Raw genomic sequence first — 27,505 nt, forward strand, 5'->3', positions numbered from 1 at the left:
TTAAATCCCACTTATAAGGGAGAACATAATAATCATGGAAGGCAGTGGAAGGGACCAACCCCTGGATAGCAGAGGTGGAAGGGGGAAGGGGGGCAGTATCAGGTATAAAGGGAAACAGGAGAGATGCCCAGAAGACCAGGAGAATGAATTGAAATATGCAGCTGATGTGGGTGTGGGATCCTCTAGAAAGTCCCAGAGGCCTGGTATGGGAGAATCTCCTAGTATTCAATGTGAGTGACCTCAAGAGAAATTCCTAATGATGGGTAGATAGAGATTGAAGAGACTACCTCCAGTAATTAATCAGGACCCTCGGTCCTCTCTAAAAGAAATTCCAGTACAAACATTGAACAGATAATGAAGGAATGATTGAGCAATGAACAGCCCAACTTGGGATCAATCCCATGTGCTGGCACCCAATCCTAACACTATTACTGATGATATGTTGTGCTTGTAGACAGCAGTCTAGCAAGGTTGTTCTGTGAGAGGCTTTACCCAGAAGCTGACTGAGACTGAGGTAGGGGACTCCAATGAAAGAATTAAGGTAAGAATGAAGGAATTAAAGGTGATTTCATCCCCATAGGAAGAAAAAGATTGTCGGCTATTCTGGACCCGTGGGAACTCCCAGGGATTGAGCCACCAACTAAAGAGTATATACACAGGCAGGCTGAGCCTCCAAGCACATATGTGTTGCCTCAGTGCGAAAGGGTGGGCCTAACCCTTTAGAGACTTGATACCCCAGTATGAGGGAATACAGGGAGGCACCCTCTTAGAGGCAAATGGGAGGGGAGATTGGAGGAAGAACTCTATGAGGGGGCACCAGGAGGGGGCAATGTGTGGGATATAAAGAAATAAATTAGTTAATTGATGAAAAGAAACAAAACATCTAACCAGGAAGGAGTACCCTGATACCTAATGCACCTACAGTGTATGGGATATTCTGCAATAAGATATTAGAATCTAGTTTTGTCATTATGAAAAAAAAGGGATTAGGTCCTATAGAAATGGGAGGCACTCTTTCTTCCCTAACCAGTAGCTCACATGAAAATAACCCATGCCTGACACTGAGAGTATCACTTAGTAACACTTGATTTCTGAAAATAGTATTATAATATAAGCACGATCAAAAATCATAATTAAGGAAGTCATAAGCTCAAAGGAAGAACCTACTTTTGTTTTGCTTAACAGTGGTATTAAGCTGCTTTCAGATGTTCATGATTTTATGATTTTTTTTATTTTATTTGTGACACTCTCAACCATTGTTAGTATACAAGAGGTGATGATTAATATAGAAATCAGTAAATGCTCAAAGCATTAAAAATATGTGGCTATTAGTGCTCAGCCACAAAAACACCATCTATGGAACATTCTTCCCCACATATTGAAATATCCAAGGAAATCTTGTGATGGGTAGATGGGTTAGAGGGCTAGATGGGGTAGATGAGGAAGGTGAGTGCTATGAAGTAGAGTAGTCTGAGCATGAGCTGGCCTATTACACACATGGACTCACAGGGTTTGTGACTGCCTTGACAGATCTCTAGATTTTCTAGACTGACCAGGAGAATGGAAATTGAGGTATCTTCTGGAGCTGAAGAGTTTTTTTACAATTAATATCTCCTAGAGAGGAGGGGCCTCATGCCTCCATGATTGAACACATATCCATGCCAATATAGGAAGCATAAATTAGACTCAATAGATTAAAATTGATGACTGATAAAAAGACCTTCAGTAGTATCTTATTATGTATATATTTCATTAAAATTACAAAGGTACTTAAATAGTAGAAAACCTTTCATGATTCTATTATGCAATTCTTTCAGTCTAAGTTAATGAAGTCATAACACATTATAATGTATGAATAATAGGCATTTTCAACATATTTTAATAATTTCTACCTGTGTTGGGAGAAGTGAACTCAAACTTCTCAAAATACTGCTGGCAATTTGAATCATTAACCAAATAAAAACTCTATATACTTAGTAGGAGAAAATAGAATTTTAATGTTCTATGGAACCAAAAATGATCATCTATATTTTAAGAAATAAAAGCAAGTGATAAAAAGGTAGACTTCTAATTTAAAAATTTATTGAACATCCTTAGTAATTATGATAGTAAGGATTGTTTCTAAAAGATAGACCAGTGAAGAAGAAAGGATAGAACACATATGCCATTGACACATTTGGAAAAGTGAAAGCATTGGCTGTGGTGAGGAACTTTCTGGAGTAAAATCTACAGAAAAGACATAGATAGCAGGGCTCACAAAAAGAACAGGAGCTTTATATAGGTAAAGGAGCTCAGAAAAAAGTAAATGTCAAAAAGAAAAAGAAGAAAAGAGACAAAGAAAGGAAAAAATGAAAATGGCAATATGCTTTTGTGCAAATTGTGCAATTTCATAAGCAATTGTGCAAGTGCTTAAGAATATGCTTCTGGCAAAGTAGGGAAACAGCGATTATAATATTTTTTAGATTTGCAGACTCTAAGAAAACACAAATGCTAGCCCCGGCTACTATACCCAGCAATATTCTAAATCAATATAGATGGAGAAACCAAAATATCCAAGACAAAACCAAATTCAAACAGTACATACCAATCCAGTCCTACAGAGGATCACAGAAGGAAAACTTCAATACAAGGAAGATACCTACACCAAATGAAAGGCAAGATATTAAGCATTTCACAACAAAGCCAAAAGTAGAAAACCACAAGCACATAATGCTACCTACCGAAACAAATATAACAGGAACCAACAGTCATCTGTTTTAATTTCATTTAATATCAATGAACTCAACTCACCTATGAAAAGACATAAGCTAACAAAAAGGTACAATAAATTTAGCAACCTAGAAGAAAGTTGGAGAAAGACTTTAAAATTATGCGCGTAGACTAGGTAAAGTGCCTGTAGATGCTTTTAGTATTTGGGCCATGACTTGGGCTAGGAGAGAAAAGTGGGTTTTGGAGAAGCAGTCCTCCTTGTTTGGAGACACTTGGGCAAACAAGAAAGGGAAAAAAGCAGTACCTCAGCTGCAGCTGATGGTCTGCCTCACCCCTCCGTTATTGGGCAGCTATGGAGGGAGCAAAGAAGTGCTCCGAGATATGATCAAATCCAGCAGGTTAAGGTCTAAGACACAAATGTTTGTAGAAAAGGCAAGTGAAGAATGTTAGATGGTGAAAAAGAATTTTGATGATGATGATGATTTAGAAATAAAAATGTTTCAGATGAAAGATGTATAAAGTTGGTAAATGCAAGTAAAGATGTTAAAAGTCAGTAATACAAGTGCAAGTTATAGAGATGTAAGAAATGATTTTAAAAAAATGGGAAATATTTCCTATTATGCATACACAGAAAACATGAATGCAATTGTTATAGCAACTTTCAGGATTTTAACATTGATTAATGGAGTTCTGATAAGTTAATGGAATTACAATTTATTAAATTATTACAATTTAGCCACAAGGCTCAAGATTTTAATTTCCCTTTGGTTGTTTTCTGAATATAGACTTGAAGGTGCTTCTCATCATGTTAAAAATATCTCTGTTCAACCTGTGTATCTATAGCTGTAAATCTATGGTTTTACTATGTCTCAAAGGCATGAGTCTACTCCTGTTGTCTTAAGAGACACTTGTTAACTTTTTTTTCTAAAATATGGATTTCAATATCATGGCAAATACTAATGTACATTTTGTCATAAACTAAAGGTGACATAAAATTCAGGGACTCAAGAGTCCTAAGACTTGTATCTGCCTGTCAGAGATTAAAATAAGTATGCCTGTCTGTTTTGATCCAATCTAGCAGTTGGTACTAAATTTAAATTATATAAACTAACATATATCATACAAGTTAGGAATTATAAACATTGAAACATGTATATAGTAACTACATACATATTTACACATATATGTGTATATATAAATCATCCATATTAAATATAAATTATACAATTAAATATAATATATATTCATTTACTATGATAACATTAATAAATACACAATATAAATTAATATAAATAATGTACATTAAACACATACATTAAATGAAAATTATCTATAATTAGTATATATTTATGTGTTAATTACATACAGTAGTTATAAATTGTATACATTAATATTAATTACATAATTTAAATAAAATATGTATATTAAATAGTAATTGTATAGATTAAATATGAATTAAATGTGAGTTAAATCTATAAAACGTGTTATAATCTATATAATACACATACTTTCTCATGTCCTCAGGTATAGGGAATTATAGATCAAGCTCATGGAGCTCTAAAATATCAATTGTAAAAAATAAAAAGGGGGTTTTGTATATTCCATCACCAAAAAAAAAATGTTATTTTGAACTTTTTGACCTTTGATGCCAAGGGATACTTATGACCAGGAGAAATGAAAGGATCCACTTATAGTCATATGACATAGTCCTGATCCAGTATTAATAAGGGGAACAAGGCACATTAATGTATTTTCAAAGGATGCTAAAGGAGCATGGTGGCTGCCTGAGTTATTGGTGAGACACACTGACTCTGGGACAAAGAATGCTGCTGACCATGATCTTGCTGAGTGCCCTAATGATGGTGACAGGAAGTTGTATTGGGCATATGTTCCTGACCTACCTTAGCTACATCCATATGTGTGGTCAGAGGCACTTGTGACTTCTAATAATACTCAGCTGTTAGTATTTCCTCTGTCTCAGAGTAAAAGTTATTCCAAATTTGTGAATTACATTGCTACAGATCAGAACCCACCTATTTATTTTACTAGAAAAAGTGCCAATGCTGGATATGTCTTTGTGGACCCTAATACTTGGAAGAAGAATATCTCTAAGACTGTAGTGAAAAGCATTAAAATGGGAATGTCTACATCCCAGACTAGACGAGCTACCTTGCCTTAGGCTTTTACAACATATAGGACAGAAAACACAGAGACTGTGAAACTGTGTTCAAAAATATTAATCAAATGGAGAAGTTGTTATAATGACCCTCCTCTTTCCTTTAATGTGACCAGTTTTTCTGACTCAGTCATAAACTGGTAAAGAAATCAGTCTAATATTGGACAAAGGGAAATGACGAGTATTTGTTATTGGCTCTGATAATGAGTCCAGTGTTTCTTGTTTAGTTGTCTTTTGTGGAATTGTGCTTCTACACTGTATGGTCATCAATCTGTAATGATAGTATATCAACCAGCATTTATTACAATTCTTGGAAATTTATATGAACCCTAGTATTCTGAAAAAGGATTACAAACATTGGGAGAATTCTATCATGCTCTGACAAGAAGTACACATGTGGTTGTACTTATCATTTCTGGGGTTGATGCTCTCATAACACATATAGCCAGTTCTTCTGCATCTCCATTAACTTTAACACAAGAGTTATGAACAGCTAATTTTGTTAATCACCTTGCAGAAAATATAACCAATACTCTGAGCATACAAGATGATTTGGATAGAAGGCTAGAACAAAGAATTGACATTTTATATGTTATAGTCCAGATCATAAGAGACAAAGTAAAAGAAATGAAAATCAGAAGCCATTTGGAATGTCATGATTATTATCTTTAGATTTGTGTTACTCCAAAATGTAAAATGAGATTCAGTATAATCAGACCAGACTAAAAATGCACCTTCCATATATGTGGTATAACACTAACACTTCTTTAGATTTATTAGCCCTGTATAAGGAGATTATAAGTTTAAGAAATGCAAAGCCTCTGTCTTTTTGACACTGCAAGCATTGAAGATGATATTCTCAAAAATGTACAGCTTCTTTCATGGACCTCAATTATATCTCTCTTATTGGGCATGGCAGGACTTGGCTTTATGGTTCTTTCTATGTAATACCCAATACCTGTTCTTTTGAGAGGACTCATCAGAGCTTTTACAGATGTCAAAACAGAGTTAAATAAGGTCAAGCTCCACTGGCTTTCCAAGCAGAAGTTGGTAGCCAATGACAGGCAAACCTTGAAACCTTCTCAACCTAAGGCAACCCATGGATACAAGATTATTCACATGCCAATGATGGGTGTTTTCAGATGGCAACCTAAGACAGGCACAACTTTCTGTTCCATGACTGATAAATTCCTCTTACCAATAAGAGGGAAAGAGGGAAAGAGAGAGAGAGAGAGAGAGAGAGAGAGAGAGATCCATATTATCTTGAGAGGATGCCTAAGATTGCCACAGTCTTTCTCTTCCAATAGCTAAAAGAGCTTTGGCTTGCACAGATAAAAAAGAATGAGACATATGAGAAGCACATGCAAAGTTAGTAGGCCGACTTCTTGCTTATGATTAATCATGAATGAGTCTGGTGACATCTGTCTTTGTTTTTAATTAAGATGTGCATTACACCTCGTCAAGTTCCTCTACTTACACATATGTCCTTGAGAGACAGTCCAAGCCTGAAGGAAATGGCATCAGTCAAATATAGATACGGTGTACAATAAACTCACCACTGACCCTAGTGAAAGATGACATGCACAATACATGGAAGGCTGGATGGGATGAATTATTCAGACCTTTGGTGCTTAAAAGCCTCCATCATAGGAAAAATGACATAAAAAGAAAGAATTGAACATTCTCCATAGTAGATTTCAGGCTTGATATTATCTTTTGTTATTGGCTATTTCTTTATTTACATTGCAAATGTTATTCCCTTTCCCAGTTATATCATATTTCCATCCCTTGGCATCCTGGTATTCTTATTTGGAATAAAAATATTTATCCATTATCATTTTGCATTATAAGAAATAATCTTACACTTAGAGGATCATCTCGAATTTTAGATGAGACTCTGACTTATAAATTTTAAATAGTGCTATAATTATTAAAACATAGATAATTTTATGTTGGATTGGATATACTTTTAATTGTGAGATGTATATGAGTTACTATAGGAAGTAAGTTATAATTTAACAGCAATTTACATGAGTAATGTAAATGCACACAAAAGTTGATGTGATGATTCATATTTTCAGACTAAGAAAATTCAGGATTAATTTGTAGACAAAGCAATTTCCACCATTTATTATCTAGATTAGACAGCTTCTGAGCAATGCATGTGTGAGATTATCTAGATTAGATTAACTGAGATGCAAAATGCTGCTACTTGTGATTAGTACCATTCCATAGACTGTGATCATAGACATAGACCCTAGGAAGAAAAGGTTGTACATGAGCACATACTGCTGTCTGCTTCCTGGCTCTAGATATTGACCAGTCACATTAAACATTTTCCATCATGACTTCCTGGCCATCTCTTGCTAAATCCTTACAAAGAGTGGTAAATAAACCATTTATTCTCAATTTGCTTTTATCAGAGTATATTATTGCAGTGATAGAAAATGTATATAAGATACATATGGTAAAATACCATATGACTTTAAAATGTATGTGTATTTTGCAGTATGCTGTAATTTGAATAAAACTTGAAGGTGCTATTGAAACAGAAACAAAGTATAGTCAGTTAACAGGTGGCCCTAGTTACATAAGGTTTCAAAAGTGTGAATGCAGTAGTTACTTTTCTTTCTTTTTTTTTTTTCACTTTTTTTTTTTTATTAACTTGAGTATTTCTTATATACATTTCGAGTGTTATTCCCTTTCCCGGTTTCCGGGCAAACATCCCCCTCCCCCCTCCCCTTCCTTATGGGTGTTCCCCTCCCAACCCTCCCCCCATTGCCGCCCTCCCCCCATAGACTAGTTCACTGTGGGTTCAGTCTTAGCAGGACCCAGGGCTTCCCCTTCCACTGGTAGTTACTTTTCTTAATCCTAAAACTAAGTGATTGTCATAAGACATTTAAAGGAGGGAAAATTTCTTTGGCTCACAATTTAATAGGGTTAAGACAATTGTAGAAGAGAGATCATGATGTAGTACTTCTGTGCCAGTGGGAATGTGTAAAGGAGCTATCACATATTAGATAGACCTGGAAGTAGAAAACTATATGGGATACAGAGGCAGAATAATATTAGAAAGTTTTCATCTACTGGTCTGATTTTGTCAAATAGGTACCATATCTCAAAGGTTCTGCAGCCTACTACCATTACATTTGGAGCTAAAACCCAAGTGCCTGTGAATAACTTTATTTTAAACATAATGAGTCAATCTCAAAGAAGTTGAAAGGAGAATGTTGAGTGATTATATAAGGGGGAAGAAGTGAAAGATAATCTATTGTTCAACAATTATAAAGTCTCTATTATGAGTCATGAATACATTTTAAAGTGGTACTGCTCCATATCATGCCATATGCTAATTATATGGAATTGCACGCTTGCAGCTTCAAGAAGACATATGCTAATAAAAGTCTAAATATATTTTTCAAATAAAAAGGACAATGTAAGTCTGTAACACACATAAAGAATTAACAAGGATACAAAATTTGTCTATTTGATTAAAACAACATTGATATGCATATCAAATTGTGAAAAATATTAATAAAAGCAACATTTTAACTGTCAATATCTTTATTCAATGTCTACCCTGTGTGTTTTAAAATTAAATAGGAAAATGAAAATACCATAAGAAATTCATTTGTAGAATATATATTCATTAAAAATTACCTTTATATCTCATTTTCATATAAAACATTTTAAAAGTAAAAAATTAACTGTGAAAAATTATTACAGATATTCTATACATTATATCAGTAATTGTTTCAGAAATGAACAAATGTAAATAATAGTAAATAGAGAACTTATTTTTGATACAATGATGTATAACAGTATCCTTTACTTGCCAGATGTAATTCTGATCTTATAGGCTTACTGCTGAATAAGTTAATCCTTTCTAGTTCTTTCTGATCTCTGGCTGGCTGGTACAAGCTGACTGATTCCATCTGTCTTCTCTTGGCTTCTGACTGAATTGTTCTGCTTGGCCTCAAACTGACTCCGGAGTTTATATTAATCTTCTCTCTCCTTCCTATTTTCTGGCTTCAACTGTCTCTGCTGGTCCACGTACAACTGTATGAACTCACTAATGAACTCAGGTGTATTGCACTGCACTCATCGCACTGACTCCTCACTGACCCAACTCTTACTTGGCATCTCTTAAATACCTTCTCTTTCCTGTGCTGTTCCAGTGAGAATTGTGCAAATCCTATCTTGAAAAACCTTTCTTTAACATATCACGTTATTTGCACATAAATTAAATGTTACATTCAAACATGACTGCTTCCTTCTACAAATGTAGTTTGTGTTCATTCTTTGGGAATAAGGTGTGTGCTAAGTGGTATGTCTGCTTTTCAGTCCTGGATTAAAGGTATGTCATTCCACCCAGATCACATAAATCTGTCTTTGGATGCAATCCCCTGACGAAGACACACTGTGCTAGACTGAAATTATTCTACAGAAATAACATTTAGAAACACTAAGATATGTATAACCACATATGAGCAAATTCTTTTTTCTGATTTTAATTATTATGAACTCAGAGAAATGCAATGTTATTGAGTAAAGCTACCAATTATTAAAATATACAATACAAGAAAGTTAATACCAATGTTATCACCCGAGAGCAGCTATACATTTAAACATACATCAAAAACAGAACAGGTTTTAGTCATAAGGGATATATATATATATATATATATATATATATACATATATATATATATATGCATACAGAAACAGCTAATGAAAAAGATGGTGTGAATTTGAAGGAGAGCAAGGAATGTTATATGGAATTGTTTTGGAGAGAGAGAAAAGGGAATGGACAAATGTTATAATATTATAATCTCAAAAACTGTTATATAGTAACCCCATTATTATTTATAATATTATCTTTTCTATTATATTAAGGGCAACTACAGTAAAGTCTGATTCTTTACTAAAAGGAAAAATCAAGAAAGTTTTTTTTCAATATGTTGAATTCTAGAATGATTTTTTAAAAACTTACAAAACCATAAAAGTACACAGGGTATATTTGCTCTTGCATTCAGTACAGTAAGTGCTTTTTGAACACTGTATTTTAAAGGTACTTAAGCCTTGGGAAAATTAACTTGCCTTAAAAAGAAGTACTAACTCAAAAGAAAAAAAATCAGTAATCCTCACAGCTGTCTCCTCAACACTGAGTACATAAAGCCAATCTGGCACCGTGGCAATGTGGAGCGGTGTTAACAGACTGCTTTCTGACTGGCAACATTATTCATGCTCTTCCCCAATTAGTTGTGCTTAAAATGGAGACAGCTGTTAAAGAGATTCCTCTTAACATATACATGTAATATTAGATTATTTTCAAATGACAATGAAACTGTGAGCAGTTTTCAAGGTGAAGGAGCATATAGAGAAAACAAACAAATGTACAAAAAAGGCACATCTTATGCACTTTCTCTCAGCTGTATGTTTAGCTACATATATTATTATGCATCGGCTCTAATACAACAATACTTCAGATCAGGTATACTGCATGCTACAGTCTGCCATTGGCATGGCACATTGTTTTGGGTCAGTTTTTCACCAGTGCCTCTGAAGTAGCAAATAACTCCTTGATGAAGACCCGAACAATAGAAAGAGTGATAGAAAATAAGTTTTAGATGCTTTATACAACTTCTCATCTTTTGAATCATGCTTTTTGACGTGAAATTTACTGTCAGATATTGAAAAACATCTAGATGTCTCCAAGTGGATGAATAGATCGAGAAAATAGGACACATTCACACAATGAAACATCACACAGGCATTAGGATATAAAATCATTAAATTTGCTGTGAAATTAATGTATTTAGGGGAAAAAATCCCAAGTGAGGTTACCTAATATCAGAAAGACATATGCTGAATGTATTCCCTTACAGGTGGATATTAGCTCCTACAATTTTCACAAGCAAACTACAATCTCTATAAACAAATAGGTTAGTATACAGTAAAGTGTTCAGTTGGAAGGGTAAATCTCCCTAGGAAGGTTAAATAAAATATAGAGCTATGGGTGATGAAGGGTAGCTGGAATGGAAGAATCAATGCAAGAGGTGGGAAGGAAGAGGAAAGAAGAGGGAAGCAACCAGGGAAGGGTTACTTCTTATCAAGTTGTTGGCCAAAAGGGCTCCATAGGAACATCAAACACCCTTGGCAATTGCCAGGGATAAGGTTTGCTTTAGACAAAATTAGGATAAGGTTCTCTTGCTGAAGATGACTCCTATACAACTAATTGAACTTGGAAAAGTTGAGCTTGGCCCACCTAGCTCTTCACTTTATGGGAATGCACACACACACACACACACACACACACACACAGACACACACACACACACACACACACACACACACTACACACACCACATACACCTACACACACACACTTACACACACATCACACACATGCACACACACTTATACACATACATACATACACACAGATACACACACATACACACATACACACACATACACACACATACACACATACACACATACACACACGTAAACACACAACTAAACACACACATACACACATACACACACATATACACACATGCACCCACATATACACATACACACATACACACGCACACACACATACACACACATACACACAAACATACACACTTAAACACACGCGTACACACATACACACACATGCACACACATACACACACATACACACAAACATACACACTTAAACACACACATACACACATACACACACATGCACACACATACACACACACGTACACACACAAATACACACACACATACACACACACCCATACACACATACACACATATACACACGCATACACACACACGTAAACACACACATACATACATGTACACACATACACATACATACACACATACACACACATACACACACATACACATACACACACACATATACGCACATACACACACACACACACACACACTCCAACTACAAAATTTTCTACCTTCAATGATGACCGCCCAGGCACCATGCTAGTACAATGGCATAAGGCTTGTGAGGATATTCCAAATAACCCATTATAAAAAGTGTGGCTGCAAATGAGTAGCCAGGAAGAACCAACTATTGTATTCTATGGTTAAAACAAAACCTTACAATAGAAATACAAAACTGAAACGAGTTTTTTAAATTATCATGAATTACATCAAAAGATACATTTATACCATAAAGCTAGAAGAATACAATTTAATAAAAATGAATTTGCTGAGGTGGATATGAGAAACCAAAATTGTGCTAATATTTAAAACATTTTAATTTTATTGTTACATCTCCTCACTGATGATAGTGTTACATAAAGGGCATCATGTGGCCTTAAGTCAATATTCCTTTTTGCAAAACTTTTATAAACAGCAAAGACATATTCTGGGGTCAGATTTTTCAATGTGAAATGCATAGACCGTGTTTCCAATAGAACTGTGGTAAATTTTCAAACTTATTTTTTACAATAAATCTTGATAAGTGTTTTTCTTCTGTCTTTTCCTCCCAGTTTGCTCCTCACTTCACTTCTTGTCTAGATTTACCCTTCTTTTTCTAATTATAAAACAAATAGTTATCTAAGGCATTATAATATATCATATAATATAAAAATTATGAAGCAATGACAGCAGAATAGAAAAAGAAAACAAAGAAGGAATGCAGACATGCAGACACACTTGCTTACACATACAGAATACATACATTTCGTCCAAGAAAAGAGTCTTAAATATTAACTTATTTATTGGCTTATGTTTATCAGTGGCTCCCTGTACCATGTGTGTGCCTAGTGACCATGGAGGCATCTGATTCCAGATCTACAGTTGTAGGAAGTTGTGAAACACTATATGGGACTCGGGAACCAAATCCATATTCTCTGCATTTGGGGAAAATGCTCTTGATAGCAGAATTATATGGACATCACTTTGGAAAATGGTCTTAAGAGAGGATTGCCCTGATAAAAACAAAACACCCTGTGAGCATGGCATGTGGAAATGCCTTGTATGTTGAGGGATATAACATGACCCATTTAGCGTTGCAATGTTCTCTAGATTGGATGTCTTGAGCGAGGAGAAAGCTAGCAAACTGAGGAAGAAAAAAAGAAAAAAAGTGTGTTTATTCTTTCTTTGCTCTTGCCTATATTGGGTGTGAACACAGGCTAAAGTTCCGGTTTCAATCTCTCTCTCTCTCTCTCTCTCTCTCTCTCTCTCTCTCTCTCTCTCTCTCTCTCTCTCTCTCTCTCTCTCCTCTATCTCTCTCTCTTTCAGATTGTCTTTAGCCTTTTTTATTTTACAGTCCAGTCATGATACCCGTCCAAGTTCACCCTTCTACAGTTCCTCATCCCATTCCTCCTCCCCTTCTCCAAGAGGAAGTATTCACCCTCCAACCCTACCCTACCAGACCTCCCCATTCCCTGGGGTCTCAAGTTTCTCAGTGCTTAGCTGCATCTTCTCTCACTGAGGCCAGACTCAGCAGTTCTCCGCTGTATATGTGTCATGGACCTCAGACCAACTAGTGTATGATGCCTGGCTGGTGGCTCAGTGTCTGAGAGATCTCCCTGGTCCAGGTTAGTTGAGACTGCTCGTCTTCCCATGGGGTCGCCCTCTTCCACAACTTCTTCCAGCTTTCCCTAATTCAACCACAGGTGTCTGACTTCAGTCCATTGGTTGTGTGTGTCTGCTTCTTTCTTGGTCAACTGCATGTTGGGCCTCTCAGAGGCCAGCCATTCTAGGCTCCTGTCTGTATGTACACCCTAGCATCAGTATTAATGTCAGGCCTTGGGGCCTCCTTTTGAGCTGGATCCCAATTTGGGCCAGTCATTAGATCCCCTTTCCCTTAGTCTCTTCATTTTTGCCTCTGAAGTTCTTTTAAATAGGAACAATTCTTGGTCAGTGCTTTTTATTGTGGGATGGCAACCCCTTTCCTCCACTTGATGCTTTGTCTTTCTACTGGAGGTGGGCTCTACAAGTTCCCTTTCCCCACTGTTGGGCATTTCATCTGAGGTCCATCCCTTTGAGTCCTGAGAGTTTCTAACCTCCCAGTCTCTGATACATTCTAGAGGGTTCCCCCATCTCCCAACTCCTACCTTCTGAGGTTGCCTCTTTTCAATAACTCTGCTGGACCTCAGGGCTTCACTCTCTCCTCTGCCCCGCAAAGGTGAGCTTTAAGTTAAAATTGTATACCAAGTGAACTTATTTAGGTTGCTTTTTAATCCCAATATTTATCACAACGACAGAAACAAAATGAGAAGAAAATGGAAAGTAGGCTTAGAGAACAAACTCCACAAAGAGGTACTCTGTGTTGCATATATGTATTGTGGAAGGTACATCATATACCATGTAAACATACAAATAATAACATTTCAAAAATTAGATACATGTAAAGATTGCTGTAACCCATAACTAGAAAACTTGTTACCAGATAAAAATGTCTTTTAGTGACTAGTCCTAGACATTATGTTCTAGAGCATAGAAATGAGGAAAGATAAGTAACTAAGGTTTCATACATGTAAGTAACACATTACTGATGACTTTATCTTTGTCTACCTAATTAAAAAATGTGTTAATACTGGAAGCATTACTAACTAACACCAATAACCATGGGGTGTAAGTGAATATGGAAATTCATAAAAAATATTTTGAAAGCTCCACTGAACCAAGAATGGTTCCTGGAAAACAATGGCCTGTGGAAGCGAAGGTCTCAGTCATAATCATTCACAGTATTTATCCCAGGAGTGATAATAGTTCCATGTATTGAATTGTTAGTATCACATATGCAATTTATGTAATAGAAGAGCCCCACAAATCCCAGCTGGAATGACAGTTTCATCATACTCCTCAACTTCTCTACAGTTAATATAAACTATTTTTAAAGTGAAATGGTTCATTAAGGCCTCTGTGAGCATGTTACCTGAACGAATATTATATCATTAAAGTATATGGAATATGCCCAAGAATCTATCAATATTATATGTAGAGGATTCCAGTTCCTCTTTAATCCTGGAAATGATATCAAACTTCTTTCTTTACTAATTAATGCTGACAATGAAATAGTTCACAGAGATCCACTTGTAATGAAATAAAACTGACCAAAAACAAAGGCTTAGGCGGTAACAATACCCATACATTTATTGTATTATATTATCAATGATAGTAAAAGCAGGTATTGAAAGAACAGAGCAAAAATACAGATGTAGATGATTTGATACAATAATAGTATAATGTCCCCTTCCCCTGAGACCTAAACATAAGATTCCGCAATGTTACACACTAAATATGGACAGGCAGCTTCTTTCTATATAGGGTTTAGTTCAAAACTTACCCTCATAACTCTGTAAGAGTGTAACAAAGACATATTTCTACACTAAAAAGCACACTGTAAAGCAGCATATTACAAGGCAAAATAAATGAGAACAGAGAACAAATACAGCAAAATGTCTCCCAAAACTAACAAAGAGAAAGGTTTCTATAGCTTTCCAGGAAAATGTTTTATCCAAACAATATAGGTCTCCAGTCATTAAAAATATATTTCTGACATTTCACATAAAGATCAATCATACATTTTTCAACTGGTATTTTTAGTTTCCAGTTTTATACTATTATAAATTGGAAATAAATACCACTGGCTATTTCTGGCTAATTTAAGAAACATCACCACATTTGGAGAACGTTTGATATTAAGAAAGAATAATTGACAAACTGAACAGAATACATATTTACTGAGCAGTTAAAAAGCAAATAAAATATGAACAACTGCAGAAATTATTAGGCTGGAATGTTGGGTGTAGCCGGTGTATCTTTATGATAATTTCTTGATATGAATTCCTAGGTTATCATTTAACTGAGTCATGTAAAGCCATACATTTTACCTTCTTCATATTGATGGGAATTCTAATACAGATCTGTAAACATGTATATAAATGCTTTTAAAATTTGCAGTGTTCAATGTGGATCTGTGAATAGAGAAAGCTGTCTGACTGAAGCATATTTCTTTAAAAAGCACTTTCTCCCCTGGTACTTACTAAATGTACCGTGCACTACACAATTAGTTTGACAAAATCTGATGTCATGATTCTTTAGCCATTATACTGTCAAGGAAATAGTATAATTTCTCACCTTATGTATCTTTTATTGTCTACTCTTATTCCTTGAATAAGATTTACATTTCTACTGGTTAATTACTTATTTATGCTTAAGAATTTGACTTGTTCAAATAACTGTTTTCCCAAGTTTATTGGTAGGCATTACTTGACATTTTAAACATCACAAGATATGTTTAACATTTTAAAATAGGATCCCATATTGAAATTTTACACAGTAAATTGGCGTATGAAAACAGATAGATTATTGTTAGTATTCTCAATATGTAAATCATTGTGAAATTGACAAAGATTATATTTATAGGACTTTATTGAAGTCAATAAAGACATTTTTTAGCCAATTACAGAAACTATATTTTAAGTGACTGATTATTTTTATCCTATTATGCCTCTTTCTAACAAAGAAGCCCAGAGCTCTGAACCTGTGGAAGAGTTCAGTAACTTCAGATCCAAGGCACTCTCCTCCACTCTGTAGACACTGTGCCAGGGTAATTTTACTGTGGTGACATTTGACTGAAACGAGTCCATTGGGATTGCAGCATATGCCTAAATGTTAGTAAAAATTCTCCTGTTAATGTTAATGGATTTTTCTGCTCTTTCTTTTCTTTTTATGCTAATACCTGAATGCATTTTATTTTTACACCTCAGCCAGAAGGAAAATTTTTATGCATTGAACTCCCTAAATATGCATTAATCACCTAGTAGGAGGATAGAATGAAAGTCTAAAACAAAATGGAAAAGAAAGATATTAAAGGTCACTTAACTGATTCTTTTCAAGGAAAAAAATATTTCTTTAACAATCTTGGCATACCTTTACTTACATACCTTTAAAAAATTAATAAATCTTGAGTTTTCTATCTTAAAACAATAGATTACTTCTTAAAAAATCCACTCAAAAATATAAGTAACTATTATGCTTCTTAAAGCCATTGGATATCAAATATTTTTTTTCTAAATGAGAAATAAAAATCTTTGACCAAAACTACAGATCAAACAAATCAAATCTCTTTTTAATTTATATACACATATGTAAAGAAAAGCACATTCACTCTTCTAAGATACCTGATACTTTTCTATGATTTTAACTCATTATTTTGAAGGAAAATATATACATTCCAAAAGTAACAAGAAGCATAGCTTCCTTTTGCCTATTGCTTGTGTTAAGGTTAGTACCTAAGAGTTCTTAACAAAGTGATGTTAAGGGTTATCTTCTAACATTGTTACATATGCTGCTTATTGTTGCCCCAGTCTGTTTTAATACCATTGTCTTATTAGTCTTAGATACTGAGTTGTTTGGGGAAGTCACCATCGCTTATTTTCTCACCCATGGCCAAAAGCCCTTGTCATGCTTAACACCACCAAGAGCACTAATACATTTCAAGAGCAAATTGTACACATGGAAACCTCTCTTTTTCCTCTGATCACCCTTTGCTCCTAGGAAACAGAATTTGTTTCATAGGTCCCTTGCTGTGTATGACATAAAGTCTCCAAATTCCATTTGTGGCCCCGTTCTTAAATCTGTTTCTCATATTTTGAGGAAAAAAAAAACAGCTGTGATAATTACTGTTTATATAAGAAGAATATGTATATGCAAGTACAGATGTACATTGGTTCTGTAAAGTCATATTTAGTTTAAAGTAAGTCTTATCAGCTATGATTTGAGAAACAGAAACTTGGTGATGAAAGTTCAAAAGTATTTACTTTTTTTCATTGTTGCTTAACATCAACACATTATTTTGGCCTCCATAGTACACTTATGCTTAAAGTCTAGTTGTGTCAGTGCTTTGTTTAATTATTTCGTAAGCCAATTAAGACCTCCTTTGCCATAGATGTGTTCATGTTTGTGATCACCTACAGTAATCTGTTATTTTGATATTGTCATCAGACTATGCTTCACATATCTCAGTCAATGTGACTCTAAAAATATATTTATAATGTATCTTATTTTACATATAAGTTGGATTATAAGATTTTCCAGTCCTTTGTTATATATTCTTGGTGGTAATATTGATAAATGTTAAATCTCACAGGTATCAGCCTTCCATTGAAAAGCTACACTAAAGTTAACAATAGTCAATATTACGAGACACTCCTTGAACTGTGGCATCAGAAGAAAAGGACATGATGTGGGTTTTTGGTTTCTTTTTAGAGTAATGCACTGTGTTGCAAATTTATGGTCACTTTGGGTTATATGTCTTCTTTTTATTAAATTTTAGAACAACATATTAGGCAACAGAATTCAAATGATATGTCATCATAGTTGAAACTATGATGACAATTAACTATGAGAGCAATTAACTTTTCTGTGGCAAAATGTCAAGTACTTTTTTTATATAACTCATCAAAGAGTATGTCGAAAGAGGTCTACAGTTTAGAATAAATTAAAGTTGTTAATAATTGGTCCCTGGTTTAATTAGATCATGAATAACTTTAAGTATAAAGAAGGACAACAACCAGGAAATTCCGTAATCAGCAACAGTACTTTTTTTATTTAATGTAGTAACTTTTATTGTCAGTGTACACTCTAACTCAAACATATATCTTTCGATCCCATAAAAATATACATAGTATCTCTCATTTTAACAGTGACCTACTCAAACTATGTTAATAAAAATGTAAATTCACTAAGATTTCAGAATTAATCATTTATACAATATTAAAACCAGTAAATTTATAATATTACAGAGCTCAAAAGTAGATGTGTATATAAATGAATTCATTCTTTAGCATTATATCAATTGTAATTCAGTTGCTTAAAAGTAACTTTTATTTATCAGATACACTTGTTATCTGAGTGCCGTAATGCTGAATAAGATTACACTTTGGAGATCTTTCTAAACACCAGTTGGCTGGTTCAAGTTGTTCTGGTTCAAACCCTTGTTGAAGCTGACCTGCGCTGAGCTGCCTGAACTCACAAAGGAACTCAACTCCACTACACTGCGTTCACTGCATTGACTCCAAATCACTCACACAGAGATGCTTTTATATCTTTTTCTTTTATTAGTTTCTTTATTTACATTTCAAATGTAATCCCCTTTCCTGCTTTACCCTCCAGAATCTCCTTATCCCATTCCCCCATCCATGCTTCTATGAGGGTGCTTTCTTACCCACTCACCCACTCCTTCCCATCTCCCTGCAATGCCATTCCCTTACACTGGGGCATTTAGCCTTCACAGAACCAAGAGCCTCTTCTCCCCCTCTTGAGTGACAAGGCCCATCCTCTGCTACAAATGCAGCTAGAACAATGGGGGCTTCCATGTACACTCTTTAATTGGTAATTAAGTCCCTGGGAGATATTGGGGGTCTGGTTGGATGATGTTGTTCTTCCTATGGGGTGGCAAACCTCCTCAGTTACCTCAGTCCTTTCTCTAACTCGTCCATTGGGGACCCTGTTCTCAGTCCTATGGTTGGCTGTGAGCATCCACCTCCTTATTTTTCAGACTGTGGAAGAGCCTCTCCAGAGACAGCTATATCAGGCTCTTATCAGCCTGCACTTCTTTCATCACCAATAGTGCATACATGTGGGATGGCTCCCCATGTGTGGCAGTCTCTGTATGGCCTTTCCTTCAATCTCTACTCCAAACTTTGTTTCCTTATTTCCTCCTGTGAGTATATTGTCCACCCCCCTTTTTTCCAACTTTATTAAATTGGGTATTTCTTATTTATATTTCAAATATTCCCTTTCCCGGTTTCCAGACCAACATCTCCCCAACCCCTCCCCCTCCCCTTCTATGTGGGTGTTCCCCTCCCCATCCTCCCCCCATCACCCCCTACCCCCAACAATTCCATTCACTGGGAGTCCAGCCTTGGTAGGGCCAAGGGCTTCCCCTTCCACTGGTACCCCTACTAGGCTATTCATTGTAACCTATGAATTGGAGCCAAGGGTCAGTCCATGTATACTCTTTGAGTAGTGGCTTAGTCCCTGGAAGCTCTGGTTGGTGGGAATTGTTGTTCATATGGGGTCTCAAGCCCCTTCAGCTCTTTCAGTCCTTTCTCTGATTCCTTCAACGTGGGTCCCATTCTCAGTTCAGTGGTTTAATGATGGCATTTGCCTATGTATTTGCCATATTCTGGCTGTGTCTCTCAGGAGAGATCTACATCCGGTTCCTGTCGGTCTGCACTTCTTTGCTTCATCCATCTTATCTAGTTTGGTGGCTGTATATGTATGAGCCACATGTGGGTCTGAATGGCCATTCCTTTAGCCTCTATTCTAAGCTTTGCCTCCCTAGCCCCTCCTAAGTTTATTCTTGTTCCCCTTTAAGGGAAGGAGTGAAGAATCCGCATTTTCGTCATCCTTCTTGAGTTTCATGTGTTCTGTGCATCTTAGGTAATTCGAACATTTGGGCATATATCCACTTATCAATGAGTGCATACCATTTATGTCTTTTTGTTTGTTTGTTTGTTTGTTTGGGTTTTTTGTTTTTTTTTTTAGAAGTGCACATCCATACTTTTGTATTTCTTCTTCTTGAGCTTTATGTGGTCTGTAAATTGTGTACCTTGTGTATTCTGAGCTTTGGGTTAATTTCCACTTATCAACGAGTGCATACAATGTGTGTTCTTTTGTGACTGTGTTACCTCATTAAGGATGATATTTTCCGGTTCCATCACTTTGCCTAAGAATTTCATGAAATTGTTTTTAATAGCTGAGTAGAAATCCATTATGTAAATGAACCACCTTTTCTGTATCCATTTGTCTGTTGAAGGACATCTGGTTTCTTTCCAAATTCTATTTGTTATAAATAAGACTACTATGAGCATAGTAGAGCATACATTCTTGCTATATGTTGGAGCATCTTTTGGGTATATGCCCAGGAATGGTATAGCTGGGTCCTAAGTTAGTGCTATGTCCAATATTCTAAGGAACCTCTAGACTGATTTCCAAAGTAGTTGTACCAGTTTGTAACCCCACCAACAATGGAGGAGTGTTCCTCTTTCTCCACATCCTTGTCAGCATTTGCTGTCCCCTGAGTTTTTGATCTTAGTCATTCTGACTGGTGTGAGGTGGAATCTCAGGTTTGTTTTAATTTGCATTTCCCTGATGACTAAGGATGTTGAAGATTTCTTCATGTGCTTTTTGGCCATTCGATAATCCTCAGCTGAGAATGTTTTGTTTCAGTCTGTACCCCATTTTTAATAGGGTTATTTGGTTCTCTGCAGTCTTACTTCATGAATTCTTAGTATATAGTGGATATTAGCCCTTGATGAGATGTGGGGTTGATAAAGATCTTTTTTCTAATCTGTTGGTTCCCCTTTTCTCCTATTGATAGTATACTTTACCTTACAGAAACTTTGCAATTTTATGAGGTCTCATTTGTTGACTCTTGATATTAAAGCATAAGCCATCAACACCTTGTCTGATTTCTCAGTTTGGCAGCATTATTAATCAGACATTATTACTTTAAACATGGCTGATTCTTTTTATATACTGTTTACCTTAGAGCTCTGTACTAAGAGTGTGTCTGTATTTCAAGCTGAGATATTAAAGATATGCAGTGGGTCTGCATTCCACATGAAACACACAGACCTGGGTCTTCATAGGTGATCACTTCCCAAAGCACCCTTGTTGTTAGATTAAAATACCTCTACACAATTATTTGTGGAAAATCTCTTGGTTTTTTTCTCTTTAATTTGTTTATTTCTCTTTAATTTAATATATTTGTATTTCATTCTCTGTTTTGTAACCTCTCATTATTAAATCTTAAATGGTCTTGAAATTTTGAATTTCACTAAGAAAGAGTTAATTAAAAATAATTAAAATATCTATAATACAGAAATATATAAATGTACTTGAAAGATAAGAAAAGTTCCAGGTGTACCTGAGAATCTGAAATTTAAAATTGAATATATATATATATATATGTATATACACACACACACATAATACTGTGAGTGTAATGTTGATATCAGCAAAGGAACGACTATCCACCATTTGTTCTAAAGTCTCAACGTATATATCTTATGCAGAGGCCTATGTCAGAAAGACTTCATTTTTTGCTAAATATTATTTCACCTACCTAATAAAACCCTTCACTTTGTGAACAGAGTAAATTACTACATTATTAAATCACATAGTACATCAACAACATAACCATGTAATATGATTTATAATTATTTAAAATTTAATAAATTTATACATTTTGAGACATAAATCATGTAATGAATTTAAATTAAATTTATGAAAGAAGTCCTTTCATTCATTTGAGGGAATATGATTTCATGATCATCTATGGGCATGTTAAATATACTAGGTAATAATAAAGTGTCATGAATTCTCAGACTAGATGTTAGGATATATATTTTACAGTAATGCAGAGAATGTATATATTCATTATAGCATCTTTTAAATTTTTCTAGAGTAGGAATCTCTATTAAACTTAAAGATTATTTTAAAAGCTCTTTGAAGAGTTTGTTTGCTTATCAATTCTGAAATGTGAAAAATATCATAGAATCACAATGATGAGCTGAGGTCAAAAAAGACAGGTATGTATTAAACAAGTTGGAAGAAGAAATATTAGAAGCAAAATCTCTAGGGGAAGAAATACTCCATTCATCGGAGGAACTGGCAGGAGGTTAATGTGGTGGTCAAATGTCTTTGAAGTGCTGATTGCTGAGAGAGGTAGAATAGGCTCCAGGGGTATAAGTTGATAATTCACAGATTATTAACTATGTCCATTAGTTGTCTAAGAACAATGGACCAAACTGTTGCATATTGGTCAAAAATTCTTGGCCAACTGATTGAATACAACTCAAAACAGATTAAATAAAGTGCATTCATTGATTTATATTATTGAATACCCTATAGGGTATGCACTTCTGAGGTCTGCCTTTCAAACCCAGAATAGCCATAGCCATTGTGTTTCATGCCTTCCAGCTATTTCATATTCTTGCTATAATATGCCTGTCACTCATTGACATACACGGAAAAAAAAATAACTTGACTCAGAGCAAGGTCATGCTGATCACAGATCCTCTTGTGTTCTATACATTTTGTAAGAAGTTTGTTAATCTTAAGAAATTTCAAAAAGCTATACTTAGGACCTATCAAATTAAAATGTTCATGTCTAAAATGGCTTGAGTCAGAGCAGACCACCAGGCAGCACTTCCTGCACATACATAAATGTTCATTGTGGTTTGTGTTGTTGTTGTTGTTGTTTCTTTATAAGCTGACAGAAAAGGTGTTCATCACAGTGGCTTAGTTCCCAATTCTGAGCTACAGTTATGATTAATCAGTATTAGGGTGTGCATTCAATAAACCATTAATGTTTGACTGAGATCTGTGTGATTAATGGGGCATTTGTTAAACCCCAACATCCACAATTATGACAGATACAATGTATAGTTGGATAAGAGTCAGACCACATATAAAAGCAAAGCTCTGATGGAGGGTGCTGTCTGTACTTAGATGAGGTCAGGTGAAATCTCAATTAGTCAGATAAGGCTAGAGCCTGTGATTGGGCATTGGGAAAAGAAGGCAGCGCTGAAAATTTTAGAGAGAGAAGTGATGGAGAGAGGATGAAGGAAGAAGATGAATCAGATCCACATGGCCCAAAATAGCCACAGGTAGCTATGGATCATAGAAAGGCAATAGAATGATACAGGGCATATTTGTACAATCTAGGGGTGCTGCCTGTATCAATATTAATTGAGTTTTTAGTTCTTTGTGTGGACATTTTGGGGGTTGAGGATTTAGGGATATAAATCTAGCTGATAAATTACAAGCCTCTGGAGTTTTCATTATATGTGGCTAGGGGTTCAAAGCCAGCTGTAGCCAGTTTCTTTAGGTTAGCCGCAGGTATCCAATGGCTTGGGAGTGTAGAAGGGTTAAGTAGCAGGCTAACTCCCAGAAAAAGGGCAGATTTCCACTTCGGGAACCATGGGGTAAGGGGAGACCACCGTTACATTACTGGCATGTAGCTGGCTTTAATGTGGATTTTTTTCAATAATAATATGCTACACTCTGACTAGCAACCTGACCAATAAAAGAGAGTTCTCTACAGCCACCAATCCAGAACACTGCTCTGCTCTGTTTAGTGTTAATAGGAACTGAGTTATGGTAAATAACTCTAACCCAGAAAATCAAGTAATACTTGTTATCCATAATTAATCCAAAATTAACATGACATGATGAATCATGTCCATCTTTGTTAACTTTGTTCATCTTTGTCTCTTCTTCCAACTTAGGAGCAACAAGAGAAAACAAAATACAAGTATTTAATCCATAGCCTGAACATATTAAGTACACACTGTTAGTCTGCTTATGCTGTCTTCATAACAATAACTTCCCATATGAGCATACCAGAAGCATTTCTTCTTTTCACTTAGAAAGACATTTCTCAGATTTTTGCCTGCTTCTTAAGTCTTTAAAAATGCATATTCATTTTATGTTGCAAGTTAAGAAGTCCTTTGGCTTGTTGACATTTGATTGATCTTCATTTATTCCAGTAAGTGGAACTTTCTTCCTCTCTCTCTCCTCCCCCACCCCCTCTATATATATGTATTCAAATTCCATTTTTACTGTGCACATTCCTCTGGTTTACATTCATTCATAAAATGGTAAGGCATACAAGGACAACATATTTTCACTATGCAAATAGAAAATGCTTGAAAAATATCCAAAGTATAGAGGCTGACCAACGAAATATCAAAGTTCAATGTAGGCACATTTAGTTTTATGTCCTTCTGAATCCATCTGTTTTTCCAAGTAGAAAATCCATCTGCTCCATGATATTTCATGGGTAGTAAAATTACAGGTAGACTTTCTAGTTTGAGGATAGAGTTTGGTAGCAACTGTATTGTACATAGGCAAATGATAAGGAAAAATACAAGTTTGGATCATGAAATAATATGTGACACCTATTATTCGGAGTCTTAGTGAAATTATTGTTATGTCATTAAATAAAAGCTTTCATTTTGTAGTTAACGAAAGGTCAGTTGAAAAAGTTCAACCACCACCACCACCACCACCACCACCACCACCACCACCACCACCACCACCAAAACAACAACAACAACAAAATCTAAGAGATGCCACTGAAGATTACTTCAAGCAAAATACTTTATTCAAATTTGGACTTGACGTTATCCTGGTGCTATATTACAGAAGGAAGGCAGAAGATATTTATGCAGATAATATGAAAAATAGATGAGATGGCAAGATAAATGATATGATTGGAAAGCAATGGAGAGAAGGGGAGGGGAGGAAAGGAGAGGAGGAGAAAGGAAGAGAGAGAAGGCGATGGTGGGGGACGATAGGAAAGTAGAAGGGAGGAGAGAGTGGAGGGGAGAGGAGTTGAGAGAATGAGAGTAAGGAAGAAGAGGAGAGGAGAGGAGAGGAGAAGAGGGGAGGGGATGGTATGGAGGGGAGGAAAGGAAATGCTAAGATAACTTGTGATTAGGTGCAATGCGGTGGTTTCAAAGAGAAAGGTAGCACAGTTTTAATGGTAAGTCTTGATTGTCATTTTGATTGAATTGAAGCAGCATGGAAGAGTAGTAAAGCACACTTCTGGACATTTTTGAGATATCTGAGAAGACGAACCACAACTGAAAGAGAAAGGTAAGTTCTGGATGTAGGCAGTACCTTCTAATCAGCTAAAGGCTTATATGAACAAACAAACAGCAAGCAAGCAAAAACAAACAAAAACAAAACAAAACAAAACAACAACAACAACAAAAACCCTGTGGAAGAAACTAGAAGCCAAGCAGCATATCCAATTGTTACAAATTTCAGAGTGTCTGTTGTTAGTACAATTCTTCATCTGTCAGTGTATGATTGATCCCAGAGATTTTAGTACCTTTGTGTGAACCCATCCTAGAACTTCTCCAGGAACATTTCAGGCCTTTAGCCTCCAACCAAGGCTGAATCATCTCTATTCTTGGTTTTAGATTTCCACCTACTTGCATTAAGCTGAAAGTGGCTACCAGTGTTGCCCACTATGACAGCATAAACTGTTGGATGGCCTATCTCCCTTCATTTTCTGTAATTCACATTAGTAAACAATTAGTTGGGATGGGGACAAAAGTATTAATAAATATTTGTGATTGCTCAATGGAAACTCAAATAGCTTATTTTAGTCATAATTCCAATTAACTAAAACAGTAGGTGTAGTGTATATAAGGTCACTACATGAGTCTTTTCAGTTTTATAAAACAACCATACACATTGAAAATTACAACTTAAACTTACATTCAGGTAATACCCTCATCCTGTTTAAGTGAAAAAGAATATTACACTCTAAAAAACTAAGATGTCCAGCACCTAAAAATCTGCGAGCTATTGAATAACTGATACAGTGTTTCCTCCACATTCTATGTTGGTTTGAAATGTCTATATTAAAAAGTTGAAAAATCCAATTTTTATATAAACATCATCCAAATATGAACAAAGCCATAGCAGGTTTTCCTGAGGGTATTTATTTTTAAAAGTTTTAAAATAAATATTGAAATACAAAATGCCAAATATAATTAAGACAGTCTTATAACAGTACACACCAGCTGAGACTACTCTATTGAATCTTAAGATACATGTTAAAGATTTCAAATAATTAATATTGACATAGGCATAAATAAGGAGCTCAAAGAAACAAACAGAATTCTGAGGAAGAACCATGTGCACAGGGCTACATTATCTAAAGCAAGCCAGTGTTGTGAAACAGAACTACCATCCATCTTTTCCAGAAGGTTCTAGTTCAATACAAGTTCAATCAATGATTGTATAGCCACATAAATTCTAAGGCTAAAATGACCAATGTTCTAATACAAAATCAAAGAGAATAAGCAAGACACATGCTTACATAAAAGATAGAAAGGAGAAAATAGTGTCACTGACAACTTATGAGTGTATAAAGTAAATGCTGTAGATTATTAAATAACACATAAAGATAATGCCTGACAGTGAAATTAGAATTTATTTTCCTCAAGTATCTATTAAACCAAAATAAAATCTAAGTTCTGGAATAGAAAATAAAATACATAAAACCTATTGTAGCTCATTTCTGATATATCTTTAAAGAAAAATAAAAAGTAGAACTAAATGTAATCTGTACTGTGTGAAAAGACATTTTATTTGAGTACCTTTAAACATTGATGGACACTGAATACGAAACCATATAAACATGCATGAAAAAACATACATCATAACATTGAAAACAACATACTTATAATATTGAAAAACAAAATTCCTAGACTCCCCCATCACTGCTAACCCTAATTTATAATTTTCTATTACTTAAAGTAAATGTATAAGAGATCAGGGAAAATTAAAAACAACAAAATAGCAAGCCAACAGAGAAAAATCATTGATCTGATTTGTATCATTTAAACCTCTAAGTATGCAGCCCTGTCTAGTGTTCGGTTGACCTACCTAGTGCCACTCCATTAAACAAAACTATTGATCCTCTTTCATGGCCAATAGCAATATCAAGTATCTTCTTGCATATGGGTAAGACTTTGTGTCCACTTTTCAAAAACTTACACAACTCTGGTGAGTGCTGTCAAAATCTCAGTGAGTTCATATATTCAT

The sequence above is a fragment of the Rattus norvegicus genome, chromosome 15 (assembly GCF_021556685.1).
Source record: "Rattus norvegicus strain SHRSP/BbbUtx chromosome 15, alternate assembly SHRSP_T2T, whole genome shotgun sequence".
In the NCBI taxonomy this organism is placed as follows: domain Eukaryota; kingdom Metazoa; phylum Chordata; class Mammalia; order Rodentia; family Muridae; genus Rattus; species Rattus norvegicus.